This window comes from Lacerta agilis, chromosome 4 (assembly GCF_009819535.1).
Source record: "Lacerta agilis isolate rLacAgi1 chromosome 4, rLacAgi1.pri, whole genome shotgun sequence".
Classification (NCBI taxonomy): domain Eukaryota; kingdom Metazoa; phylum Chordata; class Lepidosauria; order Squamata; family Lacertidae; genus Lacerta; species Lacerta agilis.
The window spans coordinates 2,174,059-2,186,557 of record NC_046315.1 but is presented as its reverse complement, the minus strand read 5'-3'; the positions used below and the strand labels follow the sequence as shown (position 1 = coordinate 2,186,557).

The window sequence follows — 12,499 nt, the reverse complement described above, 5'->3', positions numbered from 1 at the left end:
GACAGAAGTGAGAGATTTCACTTTCTTGGGTTCCATGATCGCTGCAGATGGTGACAGCAGTCACGAAATTAGAAGACGCCTGCTTCTTGGGAGGAAAGCAAAAGGTCCGTATAGTTAAAGCTATGGTTTTCCCAGTAGTAATGTATGGAAGTGAGAGCTGGACCATAAAAAAGGCTGATCGCCAAAGAATTGATGCTTTTGAATTCTGGTGCTGGAGGAGACTCTTGAGAGTCCCATGGATTGCAAAAAGATCAAACTTATCCATTCTCAAAGAAATCGGCCCTGAGTACTCACTAGAAGGACAGATCCTGAAGTTGAGGCTCCAGTACTTTGGCCACCTCATGAGAAGAGAAGACTCCCTGGAAAAGACCCTGATGTTGGGAAAGATGGAGGGCACAAGGAGAAGGGGACGACAGAGGATGAGATGGTTGGACAGTGTTCTCGAAGCGACTGGCATGAGTTTGGCCAAACTGTGAGAGGCAGTGAAGGATAGGCGTGCCTGGCGTGCTCTGGTCCATGGGGTCACGAAGAGTCGGACACGACTGACCGACTGAACAACAACATGACAGAAGTGCGGGTAGAGAAAATCCTTCCTGCCTCTCTCCTAAGACCAGGCACCCCCAAACTCGGCCCTCCCGATGTTTTGGGACTACAACTCCCATCACCCATAGCTAACAGGACCAGTGGGCAGGGATGATGGGAATTGTAGTCCCAAAAACATCTGCAGGGCCGAGTTTGGGGGTGCCTGCACTAGACCTCGTGAGCATCCAATGGCGCTGAATGCTCAGAGCTTCATGACGGATTAAAGCAAGTCCTTCTTCCTGCAAACTATGGAACTCCCCGCCACAGGAGGCAGGGATGGCCGCCGACCTAGACAGCTTTGAAAGAGGATTGGACAAACTGACGGAGGAGGAAATGGTTATCGGTTTCCCATAATGCACATCCTCATTTCACAGATGCATGTGGGAAACCAGAATGCAGGATTCGAACACAAGAGCAACTCTCTGGCCTCCTGCAAATTCCAGCAACTGGGATTCGTAAGTCCTGGGCTTCCTGTCTCAACACATTTCTCCTACTTTGGGGTATTTCGAGTGCTCATCTAGATTCTGCGCTACCTTCTTGCAAAGACGACACCTCAAAGGGCAGGCCAGCCTCCACCAAGCTGGGTGTGTGTGTGTCTTCCAGGTGTTTTGGGTGCCCAACTCCGGACCGTTGAAAACATCTGGAGAGCCCCACGGCATGGCGAAGGAAGGCAGCGGTCGAGCAACCCTCCCTGGGAGCCCAGCAAATGTTTCACCAGCTCCCTGTCTTGCACCCGCTGCGATTCCCAGAAGTGCCGGGTAGGTCACGCTGAGGGCGCCCCGTTGACTCCTTGTGTGGTTGGATCAAGACCACAGGCCCCCTCCAGGCAGCAGTTCCCAGGAAGGAGGTTTCGTAACCTGGCGGGTTTCGAGAGCCGCTGGATTCTGCAGGTGCAGCAAGACAATAGTCGCTTTGCACCCTCGGAGAAGAACTTTGAACCACCCTCCACCCGTAATATAACAATATATTTTAGTGATGCAATATGGGGGGGGGGATGTTTACATTTCCAAAACAGACATGCATTTGCATTTTTAAAATTTGTGCAATCTGAAAAAAAAGAACTAAAATGACACCAATCCAGTCTGACTAAAACATATTTCGTTCATTTTGTTCATTTTTCTTGCCGTAGTATTTAACTTGCATTCTTATACTTCAGCTAATCTTAAAACTGTACAATTAAAAAGAACACCGAGTATTCGGTAAGTAATTATTTTAAGGGGATTTAACAAAAACAAAAACATCACCTTGCCGACAAAGGTCCGTATAGTTAAAGCTATGGTTTTCCCAGTAGTAATGTACGGAAGTGAGAGCTGGACCATCAAGAAGGCTGATTGCCGTAGAATTGATGCTTTTGAATTATGGTGCTGGAGGAGACTCTTGAGAGTCCCATGGACTGCAAGAAGATCAAACCTATCCATTCTCAAAGAAATCAGCCCTGAGTGCTCACTGGAAGGACCGATCCGGAAGCTGAGGCTCCAATACTTTGGCCACCTCATGAGAAGAGAAGACTCCCTGGAAAAGACCCTGATGTTGGGAAAGATGGAGGGCACAAGGAGAAGGGGACGACAGAGGATGAGATGGTTGGACAGTGTTCTCAAAGCTACTAACATGAGTTTGGCCAAACTGCGAGAGGCAGAAAAGGATAGGCGTGCCTGGCGTGCTCTGGTCCATGGGGTCACGAAGAGTCGGACACGACTGAACGACTGAACAAACAACAAACAAAAACTCCCTTGTATGTGAATACCAAGACTACAATCAGGTTTCCTTTCAATGTATTGATTTCAAAGGTTTCCAAAAGGTATCCAGATTTTTTTCCCCCCCTGGGAAGATTTCCAGAAACCAAATTTACAAATATTCCACACCTCAATTATTTTACCTCGGCGCCTTCTGTGACTTCATTTGGCCCGTCCTTTGTGGGAGGTTTTTAAACGGAAGTTGGACGGCCACCTCTCTGAGATCTTTATCTGCAATTCCTGCATTGCAGCAGCTAAACAGGCGGAAGAGTTTTAACTGAAATTAAAACGCTCAAGGGGAAACCAGGCAGGCCCTCGCCTTTTGTTGTTGCACAGGGCACTCCCCATAAGCATTTCACTCTTTCAAACTTTTGCATTATCCAGGCAAGAGAGGCGGGTTCGAATTCCCACTCGGGCGTAACACGCAGTGGGGCACCTTCAGCCAGTCATCATCGCTTGGCCTTCATTAACTTGGCCTTCGTTTCCTCCAAGGAAACGGATGATAAAAGCAGAAATAATCCAGTTGGGCCAGGCCAGTGCATCAGAAGATCTCGAGCGATAAGCCCCAGGGGGGAGGCAGCTCAGGAGTTAAAAACTGGATCTCTAAAAGATTCAGTTGCTGATCGTATAGGTTAGGAATGTGGAAAGCCCTTGGCACCACTTCCTGCAAAACTCCCCCAAAACAGCGAGAGAGAACACCTTAAATATTAATATTAATAATAATAATAATAATAATAATAATGCTCCACCCATCTGGCTGGGTTGCAAGGATGGGAGAGGGAATAGGCTTAACAGAGGCCACATGTCAACACTGTGCAAAGTGGGAGAGGATCACTGGCAGGCAGCGGGGTATAGCGGTTAGCATGTCGGACTAGGACCCGGCGGGGACCAGGGTTCGAATTCCTGCTTGGCCACAAAACCCACACTGGGTGGCCTTGGGCCAGTCACTCCCTCCCTCCCAGCCTATCCTGCCTCGCAGGGTTGTTGTGGCGATTAAACAACGAGGGTGGGGGAGAACGATGCATGCCACCTTGTGCTCCCCGGAGAACAAGAAGAAGAAGAAGAAGAGTTTGGATTTGATATCCTGCTTTTCACTACCCGAAGGAGTCTCAAAGCGGCTCACATTCTCCTTTTCCCTTCCTCCCCCACAACAAACACTCTGTGAGGTGAGTGGGGCTGAGAGACTTCAGAGAAGTGTGACTAGCCCAAGGTCACCCAGCAGCTGCATGTGGAGGAGTGGAGACGCGAACCCGGTTCCCCAGATTATGAGTCTACCACTCTTAACCACTACACCACACTGGCTCTCACAAGGTGGGATAGAACCAACAAATATTAGTTCTATATAAGCCTCGGCGCCGAGAGCGTGCAACACGACACAGAGACTGCTTCTGAGCGCGTGCAAAGTGCCTTCCCCTCTTCACAAATTAGATGCACTGTGTATCTGGGTGGGAGGCTGTGCACCCCCGAGACCCGGGCGCTGTCGGAGACAGGACATATGGCTGGTGTACAGAAGCAGGAGGAGCGAGGGGGCAGGTGGGCGAGTCTGTCCATGACCCCCTCACCTGGATAAGTCCCAGTAAGTGGCCCAACAGGCTAGTCCTGTGCATTCATAGGTGATCTGCTGTTAGAGGCAGCGATACCTGCAATTACTGTGTTTTTCCGTGTATAAGACTAGGGTTCCCCCCCCTAAAAGATAGTGTCAAAAATTAGGGGGGCGTCTTGACGGAAAAATACGGTATCTGTTGCCGAGAGTCCTAGGAGGGGCGAGGCAGCACTCTTGGGCTTCCCTTGGGGGCATCTGCTTGGCCACTGGAAGAACAGGACGCTGGACCGGAGGAGCCACTGGCCTGATCCGGAAGCTCGGCTCTCCTTATCTCTTGCATCACAGTTTAAAGCTCAACCCTTGAATGGTTGTGGCAGCTCAGAAGGTTTCGGCTGCGTGATCAGGCCAGGGGCCCATCCAGTTCAGCATTCTGTTCTCCCAGGGGCCGACCTGTGGGAAACCTGCAAGCAGGATTCGAACACAAGGGCAACGCTTTCCGCTCCTGTGGTTTCCGGCAACCGGCATTCAGAAGCACGGCTGCCTCCGACCGCAGGCTCAGAGTTGAACCGTCCATCCCTAGCTGCCTCCGCTCGTCCTTCTGAATGTGCACCTAGGAAGAGCCCGGATCTCGGCTAATAAAGACCTGTCTAGAATCACAGAAGGGCAGAGTCGGAAGGGTCCCCAGGGGGTCATCTAGTCCAACCCCCCCTGCAGCGGAGGAATCTAGTCTGGCATTCTGTTCACACAGTGGCCAACCAGATGCCCCCCAAGGGAAGCCTGAAAGTGGGGTGGAGGTCTGTGTGGGGTCTCTCCCACCTGGAACTTCCAGAATCCCTATGGCTTCAGCCAGGCAGAGGAGTCCTTTAAGGGAAAGTTGGTTTTGCAACCTTAAAGATTCTTCTTTTTTTAATGAATAAATGGTTTCTGCCAGCTTGCCGGGGGGGGGGGGTTTGCATTGTTTTCCTTGCTGCGCCAAGTGAAAAGCACTCTGCTGCTCCCGTTCGTGGAAAGGAGGCCCAGCTGAGCCGCTGAAAGGAGAGGCCGGGGGTGACGCTTCCCATTTTCAAAGAGCCCTTGTTGCGTCCAAATTACCAAACTGCAGAAGAGGAAAGGGCGACGCTTGAAAGAGCAACAGGCTGCGCGGTTAACGCTTCAAGTCCCAGGCTTCTGGCGAAGGCATGCAAGCACCCCAGCGAGGCAGGGGATCCCCCGCTCCCCCTGGACCCTGGGGGGGGGCAGAAAAATGATGCGGGCTTGGTTCAATTCCAGCAGCCCACCTTCAACTCTCTGCAATGCCCGGGGGAGAATCAGTCGCCTTGGGAGCCCCACTGCACCCCAGAGGGAAATCTCGTGGGTCAGGCCGACCAAGGAAAAGATGGACAGTGAAGGGTTGAGGTGTAACAAATAAAGGCTTGACATATCTCGCTTTGCATGTCATGAATCTATCTCATATATTAGTTTCACCTTTTAAGCGGAATTACTGAAAGAAACGAACCTTTCCACGATATTCTAATTTTTCGAGATTCACCTGTATATATCGTCTGTCTCCAGGCTAAACATACCCAACTCCTTCAACCGCTCCTCATCAGGCACGGTTTCCAGACCCTGGATCATCTTGGCCGCCCACCTCTGCCCACCTCCCAGCTTGTCAACGTCCTCCTTAAATTGTGGTGCCGGAAATTGGACACAGGACTCCAAATGTGGTCAGAGCGAGGCAGAACAGAACAGGACTATGATGCCCCTCGATCTGGACTCCAGACTTCTGCGGATGCAGCCTAGAATAATGCTAGCAATTTTTTTAAAACATTTGCTGATATCGCATCTAACTGTTTCTTACAATCTCTTTCTCTTGTTTCACTTGCTGGCTGGATGCTTTGGATAGATGTTTGCCCAGGAAAAGAAACTTAGCAACATTTTAAACTCCGAGACCAGAGGGAAGAGAAGGTGCAAGAAGATTGGAAGAAATTTAAAGAATATTTGAAACGACGTGAAAAGTTAGATATTTGAATTTGAAATCAGTGGACACTATAGCATTAAAATGTTAGTTTAAAATAGGACATAAGAAGATATAATTGTGATTTTTCCATTTTCGGTATTTTGTTAAGAATAAGGTGATAGATATAAGATGATAGATAATGATTAAGATTAGTTGCAAAAGTAGAGATAAAGTAGTTATAAAGTTACTACAGTACATTTGAAATGAACACAGAAGAGAGGACGTGAGGAAGTCCCCCAAGTAGGATTCTAAATAAGATTAAAATAGTTAAATAGGTGCTTTGTTGTCTTAGATGTGTTTTATGTTTTGTATAAGTCTTTTTTGTTTTGTATTTTGTACTTTGTATGTATTTTTCTTTTTCTCTTTTTGTATTTTCTTGAAATACCAATACATTCTTTATATATATAAAAAAGAAAGAAACTTAGCAACATTTTAATTAAAAATAAATAAATAAAGGGGACGAGCTGGCATTCCTGTGAGAGGCCGGGCTCCCTTCGCAATATGCCAGAGTCAGGCCAGATGAAACAACTTCCATGTCAGGCACCTGTCGTGCCACCCCCTTGCATAACACAGGTGGGATAGCAGAAAGGTGCAGTAGCAGGAAGTTGAATGAAGCTGAGGGAGTGACGTCCCTGCCCCTGTCTCTCCTCTGACACAGTTCTGCTGCGATTCTCCTAACAGATCCTCGGTTACAGGCTGGGTGTGCCTGGCAGGGAGCATTTACGGTTCGGATCAGAGCAGGGCATAACGAAAGGTGGAGCTGGGCTTCCACACGTGGTGTGAACAGGTGAGAAAATCAGCAGGAGGAAGGGAAAGAATCACAGGACTGTAGAGCTGGAAGGGACCCCCAGGGTTCATCTAGTCCAGCCCCCTGCAACGTAGAAATCACAGCTTAAAAAACCCCTGACAGATGGCGATCCAAACTCTGCTTTAAAAGCTCCAGTGAAGAAGAGACCACCATCTTTTGGTTGAATGGCTCTTAACAGTCAGAAATTTCTTCCTAATATTTAGCTGGAATCTCCTTTCTTGTCATTTGGAAAGGGGAGACTCTGGAGACCGAGCCTGGGACCGTCCAGGGACTTTGGTTCCCTGCCCCAAGCTGGAAGAATCCTGACTTAGGAGAGAAATTGGGCGCTGCTGGGGCTCATCTCCATTCTGGGCCCTGAGGTAGGAGGTCTCTGCCCCGAAGACCATCCAATCTTGGCTTAGGAGGGGGCAAACGAAATGAGGCAGAATCTGGGCAAAAAAAAGAAAAGGCTTTGGGGTTCCTTTATGGCCGTCAGGCTGAGTCCCGACGATGGAGAGATTTTGGGGGCAGTAGCGATAAGCGACCCCCCTCCAAAAAAAAAAAAATCCTTCCCACCAGCTGCGCCAGGGTGCATTTTGCGCGCAGTTCCTCACTAGGAGAGAACAGGCACTCTGCACATGCCCAGACGCTCTCGGCTCCTCCTGTCCCGGAAAGCGGCACCGAGCTGCTATTGCAACCGCCCCCCACCCCGCAGCACCAAGGGATCCCGGGGCACCCCCCACCCCACCCCGCTTCAACCACTAGGTGAGGCTCCCCCTTCACTCACCGGGTCGGCTGCCGGCTGAGCCGGGGTCTGCATGGCGGTGGCGCTGCGGCCCGACGGGTGGAGAAAGAGGAAGCCGGGGCGGGGGCGGGGCGGGGCGGGGGCGGGGCCAGCCGGGCTCACCTGCCAGCCCTCCGCTCACCTGGGCCGGCGGAGACTCCTCCCCCAGGGTTCCCCCCCCCCGGCCCTCCATGGTGGGTTAGCTTCTCCCCAGCGGCCCCTGGGCGGCCCGCGGGGGCCTCTGTCGGAGTCAGCGCCCGGGGGAGGCTTTCTTGGGCAGGAGAATGAAGGCTATCGGGAGGAGAGGCAGGGTGGTGTAGTGGTTAGAGTGTGGGGGGGCTAGAATCCGGGAGAGATCAGGGTTCAAATCGGACACTCGGTTCTCCGGCTGTGCGCTCGGGTTGGGCACTGCCTCTCTCCGCCTGGCGCCTACCTCGCAGGGTCGTGGTGGGCATTCAGTGTACGCTCCCGGGAGGAAAACTTGGGGGGGGGGGCGGGAAATGCAAGCGACCCGTTCGGATCTAGAAGCACCCTCGTCCCGCTGCTCCCCAAAACGTCTCCAGGTAACTAAGGAGATGCGCGTGGATCTGACGCGCGCGCAAGCAGAAATGGGGATTTGGGGAGAATGGGAGCAAGGAGCCCTCTGCCTTTTCAGAGCTGAAATGGGGCGCGGGGGGTCTTCTCTGTTTTGTTTGGAAAGGCTTCCTGCCTGTGCCCGCGCCCTTATCTGGGGGGAGGCCGCCTGCCTGGGTTGGAGGGAGGGAGCCTTCTGCATCTTTCCCCAGGGAACTTCTCACCTGGGCGCAGTCCCAGTCCGCCTGGCGTTCCCATCTCTACCTACCTGGTGACTCAGGGCCCCACCTGCCAATTAAACAGGGACCGCCTGGAGCCAGCCAAAAAGGCTCACCCCCCCCCTTGCAAGGTCAGGCCCGCCCAGCCCCCTGCTGGATTATTAAAATTTGTAAAATTATGCTCAGCCTGCAGAACGTGGATAGAGAAAAGTTTTCTTCCCTCTCCTAACGCCGGAACTTGTGGGCATCCAATGAAGTGGAGCATAGGAAGATTTGGGAAAGAAGAAAATAAAATAAAACCCTCCTTCATGCAGCTCAGAGTTAGACTATGGAACTCACTCCCACAAGAGACAGGGGTGGTCAAAAACATAGATAGCCCTCGAGAGCCCTCTCCTCCTCCTCCCTGAATTTGCCCAGTCCCCTTTCAAAGCTATCCAAGTTGGTGGCTGTCGCTGCCTCCTGTGGCAGGGGGTTCCACAGTTTAACTCTGCGCTGCGTGTCCTGAATCTCCCAGGCGTTCAGCTTCCTTCACCTTGCCACCTTCCTTTAAAGTGCGGCTCATAGATATTCTGATTAATTAATTAATCACCCCAGAGCACGAGTGCTTTGCCTAAAATGCCACGAGACACTGCTTTGTGTTTGTAGTTTGGTCTTCGGCTGGTAGTAACTGAGATACGGGATGCGATTGTGAAACAGCATCCTCTGCCGATGAAATCCAGCCATGGCAGCCGCGGGACGGATTCTGGCAGCAGCAGGAGATGCAGTTCAAAAGGCCTCTTTCATGTCTCTGTATCAGAGCATGAGCGCATGGAATGCAGGAAAACAAGCTTGCTATTGACTTGTTCGTTAAGTTTGCATCCCGCCCAAAGAGAGCCCAGGGCGGCAACAACTGCTTTCTTTAAAAAAAGGAAGAAAAAAGGAATCCAGCGTTTCCTCATCCGTCCTGTTGTGATACTGTCCTTTCCCATCCACACCCCAAAGCGCACTAACACTGTGCCACTTTTTAGCAGTCATGGCTTGAGGAAGAAGAGCTTGCTGGATCAGGCCCAAAGGAGCCTATGTGGTCCAGCCTCCTGCTCTCGCAGGGGCCAACCAGGTGCCTCTTGGGGGGAACCTGCAAGCAGGGGTGTAGCAAGGGGGGGGCATAGGAGGCGGGCCAACCCATGTTCTATAATGGAGGGGGTGACAAATTATCAAGGAAAAATTACTGCCCTACTAGGGCGGTACATAAAAAACTCTTTTTAAAAAAATGCCTTCTCCAAAGGTCTTATCTTACTATACTAGGGATTATATAGCTATATATGAAATTTCATGCATATCAGTTAATATCTTGACCCTCCTCCACCAAAATAGCTGTTCACTTGGCTGTTTTCCTATGTCGTGAAGGCTGAAATTTCAGTTCAGTGGAGCACTTACTGTTCCCAACCCTAACCCTGTGAAAAGCCATCTAATTAGACTTTAATTTGATTTTGAGATTTTTTTAGGAGGTAATTTAATTATTGTTTGATTTTATACCAATGTTATGTATCTGATGTTAGCCACCCTGAGCCCGACTTCGGCCGGGGAGGGCAGGATATAAATAAAAGGTATTTTTTATTATTACTTGTTATTATTCCTTTGTAAGAAAACATGAAATAACGTAAAACCCTTTTTGCAGGGGGGGGAATCAATGGGGGGTGACAAGAAATTTTCCGCACCGGGTACCACCTGACCTTCCTACGCCTCTGCCTGCAGGCATGATCCGAGCACAAGAGCAACTCTTTCCTTCCTGTGGTTTCAACAACCGGTATTCAGAAACATCGCTGCCTCTGACTGTAGAGTCAGAGCAGAACCATTGTGGCCAGGAGCCATGGATAGCCCTCAATTCCTCCATGAATTTGGCTAATCCTCTCTTAAAGCTGTCTAGGTTGGTGGCCATCCCTGCTTCCTGTGGCAGGGAGTTCCATAGTTTAACTCTGCGCTGCATTAATAATTCCTTTATTTTCTCTGTCCTGAATCTTCCAACATACAACTTCATGGGAGGTCCACAAGTTCTAGTGCTAGGAGGAGAGACAAAATTTCCTCTGCCCGCTTTATCAAAGCCATCCACCTTTTCATAAACTTCTGCCATGCCGCTTCTCGCTTGCCTTTTCTCTAAACTAAAAAGTCCCAGGGAGCCGCTCCATCCCTGGATCATTTTGGTTTGCCCCTTTCTGAACCTTTCCCAACCCTACAATATCCATTTTAAGTTGAGGCGACCAGAACCCACGGCCCAATGAGCCCAGAGTCCTGTTCTCACAGTGGCCAACTTAGAGGCCCATGGCAGGGAGCTCGCAAGCAGGATCCGGCCTCAACAGCGCATCTCCCCCTCTGACCGCAGAGGCAAAGCGTAGCCATCCTGGGAATTGTAGTTTTGTTTTGTTTTTTAAATTTTATTAAACAGCAAAATCATACACATAACTCAACAGAATACATAACAATTTCAAAACACACACAGAAAAAAAACCCACACACTTCTATATACAACCCGTATATAGTTTAACAATACTAAAAGAATAATCCTAAAAAGAGGGTCAAAAGGACAAACGAAAAAAGGATAAAAGAGAGTGGGATTAGGAGGGGATGGGAAAAGGAAGGGGGGAGGAAGAAAGAAAAAAAGGGAAAGAAGCAAAAGGGGAAGGGAAAAAAGAAAAGAAAAGGAATAAGAAATCTACATTAAAATTACAACTTACAACACTAATACAATATACAATATACAAATACATAAATTTGACTTCCGTTTGTACTCTTTGTTTCTTTATCTTAACTTTTTTTTCTCACACAGGTCTTCTTACATCCAATTTATTCTTCTATTTCTTTCTTATGATATGTTGATATTCAGTACCTACGCAGATTTCACCTTCCTATTGCCAGGAGATTTTGATGTTACTGTACTGGTTTAAATAATCAATAAAAACTTCCCATTCTTTTTGTGTTTTTTGATTGAATTGACCTCTCATTCTTCCCGTCATTGCCGCTAACTGCACATATTCTGTCATTAAAGCTTGCCAATCACATATTGTGGGGATACTCTCACCCTTCCAATTTCTCGCTAAGAGAATTCTGGCCGCTGTGAGGGCATACATTGTTAATAATCTTTTTTCTGTCTTAATTTCTGGAGGTAGTATTCCCAGGAGAAAGGTTTCTGGCTTTTTCTTGATAGAGATTTTCAAAAGTTTTTTTAATTCATTATGAACCTTTCCCCAGTACTCCTTAACTATCTCGCATTCCCACCACATGTGGAAGTACGTTCCCAAGGGAACTGTAGTTTGCAAAAGCTGCTGAGAACCGTTGCACTGTCGAAGGAAACTACAGTTCCCAGGCTTCTTGGGGGAAGTACACGGGCTTTAAAAGTATGGTGTGGCCATCCCACTTTCTCTGCCCCGTTGCAGACAGGGCCACCCATGGCCTTGGCCCACATGTGCCCAACCAGACACTTTGAATGGGCGCTGCTTCAGCTACCAGAAAATGCCCCTCCATCCTGCGTTTGTAAGGACCTGATCGCTTAGTGTGGCGGCAGCACCTGCAACTTTGGAACTCCTTGCCTATGGATCCCAAACGCCCTGGGGCCCTGAGCACCCACAAAATCCACCATGAAAGGGCCGGGCACCCACACATTTCGATGCCAGGGCCATGAATTCTGCAGGGCACACAGTCGGGGGGCTAAGTTGGCACCCCTGATCTCAAACAGGCCCCTTTTCAGCACCCGCTAAAACATTATTGCTTAGATCCAAACGTGGTTTGATTCCCACATGCCAAGCAGGAGCTTCTCCCCCTGGGAGTGGATCTCAAGGTGCTAGTCCTCATGGTGGAGAGGGCTTCATGCACAACTGGGTGGGTGTTGGTGTGCGTGGAGAACTGTACTTAACAATATTCCACTTTTATACTGTTCTACATTAGAAAAAGCACCACACTGCAAGAACCACAACAGCCCCACTTCATAGAACTTCAAAATCCGTGAAATGAAAGACGTTTATTTTATTTTTTTTAAATGGTATTTACATTTTTTTGTATTTTTAACTTCTCATTTGAAATTATTATACACAACTTCCAGTTTCAAATTTTTCAGTTATTATTGAAATAATAATTTCAAATGAGAAGTTTAAAAATACAAGGCCCTCGGGGGGGGGCGCTTTTCCCGTGAGGTTCCTTCGCGCTCTTGGGCTCCCCTCAGAGCGAGAGGCGGGAAAAGGCCGCTGCCGCCGCCGCCGCCATCTTTGTCCCGGGCACGGACCAAGCGCCTCCGCTTTGGGCCCTAGCCGCTG

At 49.4% G+C, this 12,499-nt stretch overlaps 1 pseudogene; it reads right to left on the bottom strand.

The window, feature by feature from the left end:
* The window catches only part of LOC117044872, a 934,741-nt pseudogene that overhangs the window by 344,873 nt on the left and 577,369 nt on the right, over window positions 1-12,499 (bottom strand).